Source organism: Bombina bombina, chromosome 3 (genome assembly GCF_027579735.1).
Source record: "Bombina bombina isolate aBomBom1 chromosome 3, aBomBom1.pri, whole genome shotgun sequence".
Classification (NCBI taxonomy): Eukaryota; Metazoa; Chordata; class Amphibia; order Anura; family Bombinatoridae; genus Bombina; species Bombina bombina.
Genome location: NC_069501.1, coordinates 565731783 through 565744363, shown reverse-complemented (window position 1 = coordinate 565744363; position 12581 = coordinate 565731783). Strand labels below are relative to the sequence as shown.

General features: G+C 39.5%; 1 protein-coding gene across 2 annotated transcripts in view; it reads right to left on the bottom strand.

Annotated features, from left to right (window-relative positions):
• Positions 1-11451, bottom strand: part of EYA3 (EYA transcriptional coactivator and phosphatase 3) — a 634133-nt gene extending 622682 nt beyond the window's left edge. Inside the window, exon 1 of one of the 2 annotated variants that reach the window (XM_053707122.1) lies at positions 11416-11451. The gene's annotated coding sequence lies outside the window, so the exon portion shown is untranslated. The remainder of the gene's footprint in view (positions 1-11415) is intronic. The other variant, XM_053707121.1, reaches the window with a different exon arrangement.
• Positions 11452-12581: the final 1130 nt, after the last annotated feature.

The following is a 12581-nucleotide window of genomic DNA, read 5'->3' as shown; positions in this document are numbered from 1 at the left end:
ATTGTGGGGTGGGAGAGGGATGAGAGCTGTTTGGGAGGGATCAGGGGGTGTAATGTGTCAGGTGGGAGGCTGATCTCTACACTAAAGCTAAAATTAACCCTGCAAGCTCCCTACATGCTACCTAATTAACCCCTTCACTGCTAGCCATAATACACGTGTGAGGCGCAGCAGCATTTAGCGGCCATCTAATTACCAAAAAGCAACGCCAAAGCCATATATGTCTGTTATTTATCAACAAAGGGGATCCCAGAGAAGCATTTACAACCATTTGTGCCATAATTGCACAAGCTGTTTGTAAATAATTTTAGTGAGAAACCTAAACTTTGTGAAAAAGTTTGTGAAAAAGCGAACAATTTGTTTTTTATTTGATCGCATTTGACGTTGAAATGGTGTCATGAAATATACCAAAATGGGCCTAGATCAATACTTTGGGTTGTCTTCTACACTACAGCTAAAATTAACCCTACTAGCCCCCTAATTAACCCCTGCACTGCTGGACATAATACACGTGTGGTGCGCAGCGGCATTTAGCGGCCATCTAATTACCAAAAAGCAACGCCAAAGCCATATATGCCTGCTATTTCTGAAGAAAGAGGATCAAAGAGAAGCATTTACAACCATTTGTGCCATAATTGCACAAGCTGTTTGTAAATGATTTCAGTGAGAAACCTAAAATTGTGAAAAATTTTACTTTTTTTTATTATTTAATCGCATTTGGCGGTGAAATGGTGGCATGAAATATACCAAAATGGCCCTAGATCAATACTTGGGGTTGTCTACTACACTAAAGCTAAAATTAACCCTACAAGCTCCCTACATGCTCCCTAATTAACCCCTTCATTGCTGGGCATAATACACGTGTGGTGCGCAGTGGCATTTAGCGGCCTTCTAATTACCAAAAAGCAACACCAAAGCCATATATGTCTGCTATTTATGAAAAAAGGGGATCCCAGAGAAGCATTTACAACAATTTGTGCCATAATTGCACAAGCTGTTTGTAAATAATTTCAGTGAGAAACCTAAAGTTTGTAACAAAATGTGTGAAAAAGTGAACAATTTTTATTTTTTTTTGGCGGTGAAATGGTGGCATGAAATATACCAAAATGGGCCTAGATCAATACTTTGGGATGTCTTCTAAAAAAATAAATATATACATGTCAAGGGATATTCATTAAAGGGACACTGAACCCAATTTTTTTATTTTATGATTCAGATAGAACATGAGATTTTAAGCAACTTTCTAATTTACTCCTATTATCAAATTGTCTTCATTCTCTTGGTATCTTTATTTGAAATTCAAAAATGTAAGTTTAGATGCCGGCCCATTTTTGGTGAACAACCAGGGTTCTTCTTGCTGATTGGTGGATACATTTATCCACCAATGAACAAGTGCTTTCCATGGTACTGAACCAAATAGCTTAGCTGCCTTCTTTTTCAAATAAAGATAGCAAGAGAACAAAGAAAAAATGATAATAGGAGAAAATTAGAAAGTTGCTTAAAATTGCATGCTCTATCTTCATGCCTATTTGTTCTCTGCAGGCTTCTTAGTCTGTTTGAACTTATTCCAGGAGTGAGTCTGTTTCCAAGTACTCTTGGGCTGCTCGGACTTGGAAGAGGACTGCTGTTGTTGCGACTTGTCAGCACGAAAGGAACGAAAATTAGACAGTTGCCGTCCCTTAGGCCTATTCTTCTTATCCTGTGGTAGGAAGGCACCTTTCCCTCCGGTAACCATAGAGATAACGGAGTGCAGCCCTGAACCAAATTAAATCTTCCCCTTGAAGGGAAGACAAGGAGTCTTGATTTAGAAGTCATATCCGCAGACCAAGACTTCAACCAGAGAGCCTGGCGGGCTAGAACCTCAAAGCCAGCAGCCTTTGCATTTATGTGAATAATCTGCATATTTGATCACAGATGGAGTTATCAATTCTCAGTGCTTTAATTCTCTCCTGAATATCCTCGAGGGGAGTCTCGATCTCATTTTTTAAAATTAGACGAGGGGGAACAAAAGAAGTTCCTACTCTTTCCCATTCGTTGCTAATAATGTTCGCCATCTTAACTGGTACAGGAAAGGTCAGAAGAACCTTCCTATCTTTGTAAACCCTGTCTAATTTAGGGATTTTAGGCTCCTCAGGGAGTGAAGCCTCTGGAGAATCTAGTGTAGACAGAACCTCCTTTAATAAAAATACGCAGATGCTCAATTTTAAATCTAAAAGGAGGGTACCTGCGCTGAAAGAAGGTTTATTAGCTTAAGTCTCTGACTCAGAAAGTTCACCCTCTGAAGCTACAGAGGTTAACTCATCCTCTGATAGCTGAGATAAAGTAGCTAAATCTGACAAATATTTAGATGACTCTAGGTCAGGAGAACTATGTTTAGCCTTTCTCTTGTGTTTATTAGAGCGAGGTAAGGCACTCAAGGCTGCAGACACCGCTGATTGTAACTGCAAGGTAAAGTCCGATGGATTGCTCAGGAGCTGTTAGCAACAGTCTGGATGGGTTCACAGAAAAACTTTCCCTGCATCTCCAGACTTTTTTTTTGTTGGTTTTTTTTACACGCACTTGTATTTTTCCTAGAACTTCAGAGAGGAAAAATATCAAACTTTTTGTCCAGACAAATTAAAACCAGACCCTACTTTTGTAAGTGGAGTCAGGTTCCTAAATTTGGCAAGATCTGCTTTAGAAACATATACTTAAAAACAGAAAAGTGAATACTACACCAAATATAAATACCAAAAGAAATCTAGCAAACAACTATTTTACACCAGACACAACACACATAATTAATTACTGTCCCTCTAATGTTATAAATCTAGTAGTTTAGATTTAGTTACATTAAATATATACAATTACGGTATTAAAGCCACCATGTTTAGATAACTCACATTTTAAGGAAACAATGATAACCAATAATATTTAGGGGAAAAAATCTAAATCAGTGAATGCAAAAAATGTACAAGCAAAATACAATCAGATTGTGGACTACAATATACAAAGGTTATTTTCCAAAATCAACCTAAACAAGTATGTTACTGAATACGTATATAAAATAATCAACCATAACAAAACAAAAAAGTACCTGCCATCAAATACCATTAAGATGCTCAACATATTGCATACAGTCTAGAAATGTTAAGTTTTGCAGTCCCTTGCTACTAGAAATGTGCACCATGTATTAATATAAAATGTTGTACTTAAAGATTTAAAGGCTTGCAATAAAATATTTTTAATTCCTGTTAAGCAAATAGATTACATAATTACTGTAATAATTACAAAAATAAGTACTGCACTAAGTATAATAGATAAAAAATAAATGGAAGACTATGAGAGCTACACATTCAATAACATTGTATATGGGTAGAATAAGGGCAGAAAGCAACAGATAAGATGTGATCATTTTTTTACAGTATAAAGTGATTTTGATACTCCTATTAAGATCAACAGAGAATGTATCAAAGGGTTTAACTCATACACCCACACACGTATGTATGTTATATATTTGTGTTTGAATGATATTTTTATTATTATATTCTCAGGTGTCCATCAGTTTACACAAGGGTTCGGTTCTTGAAGAAACTGAAGAAAAAATACTGAGTAAAATGAACCTATTATAGTTTAACTCAAAGAGAAACCAATGAGTTATAGTTCAGGACCCTTTCAAAAAGGTAACAATTGATATCTTTAAATCACTGAGATTCATTATATGCATGCAAAAATAATATTGGTTTCAAAGTGGCAAATAGATTGAAAAAAATAAAGTTAAAGTGATGGTAAATCCTAGAGTTTGTGAAACGCTAGGATTCACCATTGGAACAAAGTGGACTTTCATTCATGAAGTATAAAATACTTCATGCTCTAAGCTCCTTTATTTGTTCCAACCGATCGCCGCACTGAACTGCTAAGGTAGCCCACCGGCAGAACGCTATCTTCACTATTTGGCTGACGTTTCCACCCCTTAGCCAATAGCCATGAGGCAAATCCGGCTTTGCGCCGCATATTGCAGCAACCTGTCCCAAAGATTTAGGTGAATGAGCACATTTGCTGGGCTTTGTAGTTTAACCAATAAGGGGTGCCAAAAGTGGAAGCCTGGATGGAGCTGCTAGCTGTGTGGCTGAGGCAAACCATTAAAGGGCCACTGTAAGTAAATATTTTCTATGCCTGTTACTAACTAACTACCCCAAATACACTTTTTATCAATAGCATTTCATTAACATATCTCTACCGTATATCAGAAATCTTGTCTGCAAATTTAATTGTTTTCCAAACCCACTCCGTGGGTATCCTTTGCTCTGTACCAATCCGTTTACAATACCTAGGTTTCAAAATGGCGCTTTAAACACAAAGCTATTGGTTTAAGTATTTTGAACATGCAGTGCTGAAAATAGTGGGCAGGATAACGTGACATCATCGGCGAATAAAAGATTTTAGAACGTTAGAACGTTATGAAACTTCGTTTTGGAGAAAATATAGGTCAGTAGGTTTTAATTAATGTTTATTAACTTTAATATGTAAGTTGTTTAGCTTAAAAATTATAACAGAAAGTAATCCTTTAAGCCATGGAGCAGGGAATGGCTATGGGGGGCAGATGATAAATGGTGTGGGATGAGGGGAGCTTCCAGCACCCCACATCACATGGTGTTGCTCTACCAGTGGGTTCGTTGGACCTAGAGGTTTGCCAATTGCCTATGAACTGCATATTAATATGTGTAGAATAAAAAAAATATATATATATATATATATATATATATATATATATATATATATATATATATATATATATATATATATATATATATATAAAAACAGAATTTATGTTTACCTGATAAATTTCTTTCTCCAACGGTGTGTCCGGTCCACGGCGTCATCCTTACTTGTGGGATATTCTCTTCCCCAACAGGAAATGGCAAAGAGCCCAGCAAAGCTGGTCACATGATCCCTCCTAGGCTCCGCCTACCCCAGTCATTCGACCGACGTTAAGGAGGAATATTTGCATAGGAGAAACCATATGGTACCGAGGTGACTGTAGTTAAAGAAAATAAATTATCAGACCTGATTAAAAAACCAGGGCGGGCCGTGGACCGGACACACCGTTGGAGAAAGAAATTTATCAGGTAAACATAAATTCTGTTTTCTCCAACATAGGTGTGTCCGGTCCACGGCGTCATCCTTACTTGTGGGAACCAATACCAAAGCTTTAGGACACGGATGAAGGGAGGGAGCAAATCAGGTCACCTAAATGGAAGGCACCACGGCTTGCAAAACCTTTCTCCCAAAAATAGCCTCAGAAGAAGCAAAAGTATCAAACTTGTAAAATTTGGTAAAAGTGTGCAGTGAAGACCAAGTCGCTGCCCTACATATCTGATCAACAGAAGCCTCGTTCTTGAAGGCCCATGTGGAAGCACAGCCCTAGTGGAATGAGCTGTGATTCTTTCGGGAGGCTGCCGTCCGGCAGTCTCGTAAGCCAATCTGATGATGCTTTTAATCCAAAAAGAGAGAGAGGTAGAAGTTGCTTTTTTGACCTCTCCTTTTACCTGAATAAACAACAAACAAGGAAGATGTTTGTCTAAAATCCTTTGTAGCATCTAAATAGAATTTTAGAGCGCGAACAACATCCAAATTGTGCAACAAACGTTCCTTCTTTGAAACTGGTTTCGGACACAGAGAAGGTACGATAATCTCCTGGTTAATGTTTTTGTTAGAAACAACTTTTGGAAGAAAACCAGGTTTAGTACGTAAAACCACCTTATCTGCATGGAACACCAGATAAGGAGGAGAACACTGCAGAGCAGATAATTCTGAACTCTTCTAGCAGAAGAAATTGCAACTAAAAACAAAACTTTCCAAGATAATAACTTAATATCAACGGAATGTAAGGGTTCAAACGGAACCCCCTGAAGAACTGAAAGAACTAAATTGAGACTCCAAGGAGGAGTCAAAGGTTTGTAAACAGGCTTGATTCTAACCAGAGCCTGAACAAAGGCTTGAACATCTGGCACAGCTGCCAGCTTTTTGTGAAGTAACACCGACAAGGCAGAAATCTGTCCCTTCAGGGAACTTGCAGATAATCCTTTTTCCAATCCTTCTTGAAGGAAGGATAGAATCCTAGGAATCTTAACCTTGTCCCAAGGGAATCCTATAGATTCACACCAACAGATATATTTTTTCCAAATTTTGTGGTAAATCTTTCTAGTTACAGGCTTTCTGGCCTGAACAAGAGTATCGATAACAGAATCTGAGAATCCTCGCTTCGATAAAATCAAGCGTTCAATCTCCAAGCAGTCAGCTGGAGTGAAACCAGATTCGGATGTTCGAACGGACCCTGAACAAGAAGGTCTCGTCTCAAAGGTAGCTTCCAAGGTGGAGCCGATGACATATTCACCAGATCTGCATACCAAGTCCTGCGTGGCCACGCAGGAGCTATCAAGATCACCGACGCCCTCTCCTGATTGATCCTGGCTACCAGCCTGGGGATGAGAGGAAATGGCGGGAACACATAAGCTAGTTTGAAGGTCCAAGGTGCTACTAGTGCATCCACTAGAGCCGCCTTGGGATCCCTGGATCTGGCCCCGTAGCAAGGAACTTTGAAGTTCTGACGAGAGGCCATCAGATCCATGTCTGGAATGCCCCACAGGTGAGTGACTTGGGCAAAGATTTCCGGATGGAGTTCCCACTCCCCCGGATGCAATGTCTGACGACTCAGAAAATCCGCTTCCCAATTTTCCGCTCCTGGGATGTGGATAGCAGACAGGTGGCAGGAGTGAGACTCCGCCCATAGAATGATTTTGGTCACTTCTTCCATCGCTAGGGAACTCCTTGTTCCCCCCTGATGGTTGATGTACGCAACAGTTGTCATGTTGTCTGATTGAAACCGTATGAACTTGGTCCTCGCTAGCTGAGGCCAAGCCTTGAGAGCATTGAATATCGCTCTCAGTTCCAGAATATTTATCGGTAGAAGAGATTCTTCCCGAGACCAAAGACCCTGAGCTTTCAGGGATCCCCAGACCGCGCCCCAGCCCATCAGACTGGCGTCGGTCGTGACAATGACCCACTCTGGTCTGCGGAATGTCATCCCTTGTGACAGGTTGTCCAGGGACAGCCACCAACGGAGTGAGTCTCTGGTCCTCTGATTTACTTGTATCTTCGGAGACAAGTCTGTATAGTCCCCATTCCACTGACTGAGCATGCACAGTTGTAATGGTCTTAGATGAATGCGCGCAAAAGGAACTATGTCCATTGCCGCTACCATCAACCCGATCACTTCCATGCACTGAGCTATGGAAGGAAGAGGAACGGAATGAAGTATCCGACAAGAGTCTAGAAGTTTTGTTTTTCTGACCTCTGTCAGAAAAATCCTCATTTCTAAGGAGTCTATAATTGTTCCCAAGAAGGGAAACCCTTGTTGACGGGGATAGAGAACTCTTTTCCACGTTCACTTTCCATCCGTGAGATCTGAGAAAGGCCAGGACGATGTCCGTGTGAGCCTTTGCTTGAGGAAGGGACGACGCTTTGAATCAGAATGTCGTCCAAGTAAGGTACTACCGCAACGCCCCTTGGTCGTAGCACAGCTAGAAGGGACCCTAGTACCTTTGAGAAAATCCTTGGAGCAGTGGCTAATCCGAAAGGAAGCGCCACGAACTGGTAATGTTTGTCCAGGAATGCGAACCTTAGGAACCGATGATGTTCCTTGTGGATAGGAATATGTAGATACGCATCCTTTAAATCCACCGTGGGTCATGAATTGACCTTCCTGGATGGAAGGAAGAATAGTTCGAATGGTTTCCATCTTGAACGATGGAACCTTGAGAAACTTGTTTAAGATCTTGAGATCTAAGATTGGTCTGAACGTTCCCTCTTTTTTGGGAACTAAGAACAGATTGGAGTAGAACCCCATCCCTTGTTCTCTTAATGGAACTGGATGAATCACTCCCATTTTTAACAGGTCTTCTACACAATGTAAGAACGCCTGTCTTTTTATGTGGTCTGAAGACAACTGAGACCTGTGGAACCTCCCCCCTTGGGGGAAGTCCCTTGATCAGAAGATAACCTTGGGAGACTATTTCTAGCGCCCAAGGATCCAGAACATCTCTTGCCCAAGCCTGAGCGAAGAGAGAGAGTCTGCCCCCCACCAGATCCGGTCCCGGATCGGGGGGCCAACATTTCATGCTGTCTTGGTAGCAGTGGCAGGTTTCTTGGCCTGCTTTCCCTTGTTCCAGCCTTGCATTGGTCTCCAAGCTGGCTTGGCTTGAGAAGTATTACCCTCTTGCTTAGAGGACGTAGCACTTTGGGCTGGTCCGTTTTTACGAAAGGGACGAAAATTAGGTCTATTTTTTGCCTTGAAAGGCCGATCCTGAGGAAGGGCGTGGCCCTTACCCCCAGTGATATCAGAGATAATCTCTTTCAAGTCAGGGCCAAACAGCGTTTTCCCCTTGAAAGGAATGTTTAGTAGCTTGTTCTTGGAAGACGCATCAGCCGACCAAGATTTCAACCAAAGCGCTCTGCGCGCCACAATAGCAAACCCAGAATTCTTAGCCGCTAACCTAGCCAATTGCAAAGTGGCGTCTAGGGTGAAAGAATTAGCCAATTTGAGAGCATTGATTCTGTCCATAATCTCCTCATAAGGAGGAGAATCACTATCGAGCGTCTTTATCAGCTCATCGAACCAGAAACATGCGGCTGTAGCGACAGGGACAATGCATGAAATTGGTTGTAGAAGGTAACCCTGCTGAACAAACATCTTTTTAAGCAAACCTTCTAATTTTTTATCCATAGGATCTTTGAAAGCACAACTATCCTCTATGGGTATAGTGGTGCGTTTGTTTAAAGTGGAAACCGCTCCCTCGACCTTGGGGGACTGTCTGCCATAAGTCCTTTCTGGGGTCGACCATAGGAAACAATTTTTAAATATGGGGGGAGGGACGAAAGGAATACCGGGCCTTTCCCATTCTTTATTAACAATGTCCGCCACCCGCTTGGGTATAGGAAAAGCTTCTGGGAGCCCCGGCACCTCTAGGAACTTGTCCATTTTACATAGTTTCTCTGGGATGACCAACTTTTCACAATCATCCAGAGTGGATAATACCTCCTTAAGCAGAATGCGGAGATGTTCCAACTTAAATTTAAATGCAATCACATCAGGTTCAGCCTGTTGAGAAATGTTCCCTGAATCAGTAATTTCTCCCTCAGACAAAACCTCCCTGGCCCCATCAGACTGGGTTAGGGGCCCTTCAGAGATATTAATATCAGCGTCGTCATGCTCTTCAGTATCTAAAACAGAGCAGCCACGCTTACGCTGACAAGGGTTCATTTTGGCTAAAATGTTTTTGACAGAATTATCCATTACAGCCGTTAATTGTTGCATAGTAAGGAGTATTGGCGCGCTAGATGTACTAGGGGCCTCCTGAGTGGGCAAGGACTCGTGTAGACGAAGGAGGGAATGATGCAGTACCATGCTTACTCCCCTCACTTGAGGAATCATCTTGGGCATCATTGTCATTATCACATAAATCACATTTATTTAAATGAATAGGAATTCTGGCTTCCCCACATTCAGAACACAGTCTATCTGGTAGTTCAGACATGTTAAACAGGCATAAACTTGATAACAAAGTACAAAAACGTTTTAAAATAAAACCGTTACTGTCACTTTAAATTTTAAAACTGAACACACTTTATTACTGCAATTGCGAAAAAACATGAAGGAATTGTTCAAAATTCACCAAATTTTCACCACAGTGTCTTAAAGCCTTAAAAGTATTGCACACCAAATTTGGAAGCTTTAACCCTTAAAATAACGGAACCGGAGCCGTTTTAAACTTTAACCCCTTTACAGTCCCTGGTATCTGCTTTGCTGAGACCCAACCAAGCCCAAAGGGGAATACGATACCAAATGACGTCTTCAGAAAGTCTTTTCTAAGTATCAGAGCTCCTCTCACATGCGACTGCATGCCATGCCTCTCAAAAACAAGTGCGCCACACCGGCGCGAAAATGAGGCTCTGCTTAAGCTTTGGGAAAGCCCCTAAGGAATAAGGTGTCTAATACAGTGCCTGCCGATATTATTATATCAAAATACCCAGATAAAATGATTCCTCAAGGCTAAATATGTGTTAATAATGAATCGATTTAGCCCAGAAACAGTCTACAGTCTTAATAAGCCCTTGTGAAGCCCTTATTTATGATCGTAATAAACATGGCTTACCGGATCCCATAGGGAAAATGACAGCTTCCAGCATTACATCGTCTTGTTAGAATGTGTCATACCTCAAGCAGCAAGAGACTGCACACTGTTCCCCCAACTGAAGTTAATTGCTCTCAACAGTCCTGTGTGGAACAGCCATGGATTTTAGTTACGGTTGCTAAAATCATTTTCCTCATACAAACAGAAATCTTCATCTCTTTTCTGTTTCTGAGTAAATAGTACATACCAGCACTATTTCAAAATAACAAACTCTTGATTGATAATAAAAACTACAGTTAAACACTAAAAAAACTCTAAGCCATCTCCGTGGAGATGTTGCCTGTACAACGGCAAAGAGAATGACTGGGGGTAGGCGGAGCCTAGGAGGGATCATGTTGACCAGCTTTGCTGGGCTCTTTGCCATTTCCTGTTGGGGAAGAGAATATCCCACAAGTAAGGATGACGCCGTGGACCGGACACACCTATGTTGGAGAAATTTATTTTTTACTTTTTTACGTTAAAAGGGCTAGGCAGTGGTGATTATATAACAACTAGACATACCATCTGTTGATAGATATAAATAGGGAAAAAACCTTGGGTGCTATTATTATTGCTATAAAAAAAAAGAACAATTCTATGTACTTTGCTCCAGATTGGCGACTACCAAATTATATTCTTTAACACTGTATATTAAATTTAATCATTGCCTGTTTAATTATCTGAAATACTGGGCTAACTATAACTCCAAATCAATACATACAAGGACTTAAAAATTCAAATCAAGCTAGGAAATAATTTGTTTAGGAAAGGTGTGCAAATGTGGAATAATCCAATACAATAGGGACCTGGAATAAATACATTTAAAAAATTGGATATACATATTTTTTTCCCTTTTAAATCTATAAGTCCTGATTTATTTACTCACAAATGCATTGAAGGTGTTTATGCAAATTTAAATAATGATGTGCATGCTACAGAAACACACACAGTAGCTAAATACACACGTGGGGGGGAAAAAAGAAGTAAAAAACAACTAAATAAGAATTCTACTTTAAGAGAGAATATTTAAACCATGTAAGATTTTCAAATAAAAAAAGTTGAAGACATGTAATCACACATTCATGTTTATATAATGCCTAAAAAGGTTAGTTGTTAATGCGGATCATAGAACATTATCAGATCAATAAAACTCATCTAGTATAGGTAAAACATTATGGCATGAATAGCTTTAAAGTGTATACATTACCTTTTATTAAAAACGTGGTGCATCACAGCATGTGTAGAATAAAAAGTAGTCAGAAATGCTATGCAACGTATCTATGTTGAAAAATTAAACACAAGGGAGGAAAAAAAGCAGGAATGTATTAACGCCACTCAGTTCCATCATTAATCTATCATGGTTGTACTGCAGCGAAACATCATTCAAAGGACTATCTTCATGATAACAATTAGCTCTCTACTTAATTGAAAAATCTAGCAGTACAACTAGCTAATATAACTGCTACGTTACAGCAGCATGTAAATAAGGCCATTTAGGACACACTAAAAAGCGTAACTGGAGCATTTTACATTATATGTAAATGTAAAACATCTTTCTTTCGGGTGAACGCTAAAGAACTCTAAACAAATAAAGAGTCAGATCGTAATTTAAAGGGACATTAAAAACACCTGTAGGTTGTGTAGAAAATGTTTTTTTTCCAACAGCTTTCTAGAGAGAGCCAAAAAAAAAAAAAAAAAAGCTAAATCTGTCATTTGGAATTTCAAATGCAACAAATTGCCTAAACCAGTTTCTTTGTTTTGTAGTTTTTTGCAGTTTAAAGATTTTGCTTTTGGCCTCTCTTAGAAGGTATTTAATGAGCTTTTAAAGCCTTAGCGTTTTTATACAGAAAACATAGGAAGAAAAAGGAAAAAAAATGTTTAGTAATCAACAAGAAGATATATTTCTAAAAATAATAATGAAAAAAAAATACAGAGCGTGGCCTAATTTGCATTTTAAATTCCCTCATGACACAGGAAAAATCCATTACGATCAATACTCTGACACAAACGAAGATTTGGATTAATAGACATTTGTGAGCATGTAACAGGTACTGTTATAAAGTTTAACATAAAAAAACAGCTGACATGGAAAACAAAACTTCTAAAAAAAAATCAAATGCTTTTGCTATTAATTTTCTATACCAAAAAGGAATGAATAGGTTATAACCTTTTGGACTCCCTTAAAAGCACTACATTGCTCTAACATAAACACTGTTCTCAAATCAATTTTCACAAATCAGAAAAACATCTAAGCTCACTTTACACAAAGACAAGTCATAACTTACATTGACTGCAAAACACTACAAAAATCCAACTTAACCCCTTAACGACCGATGACGTATGCCATACGTCCTAAAAAAAAAAGCACTTAAC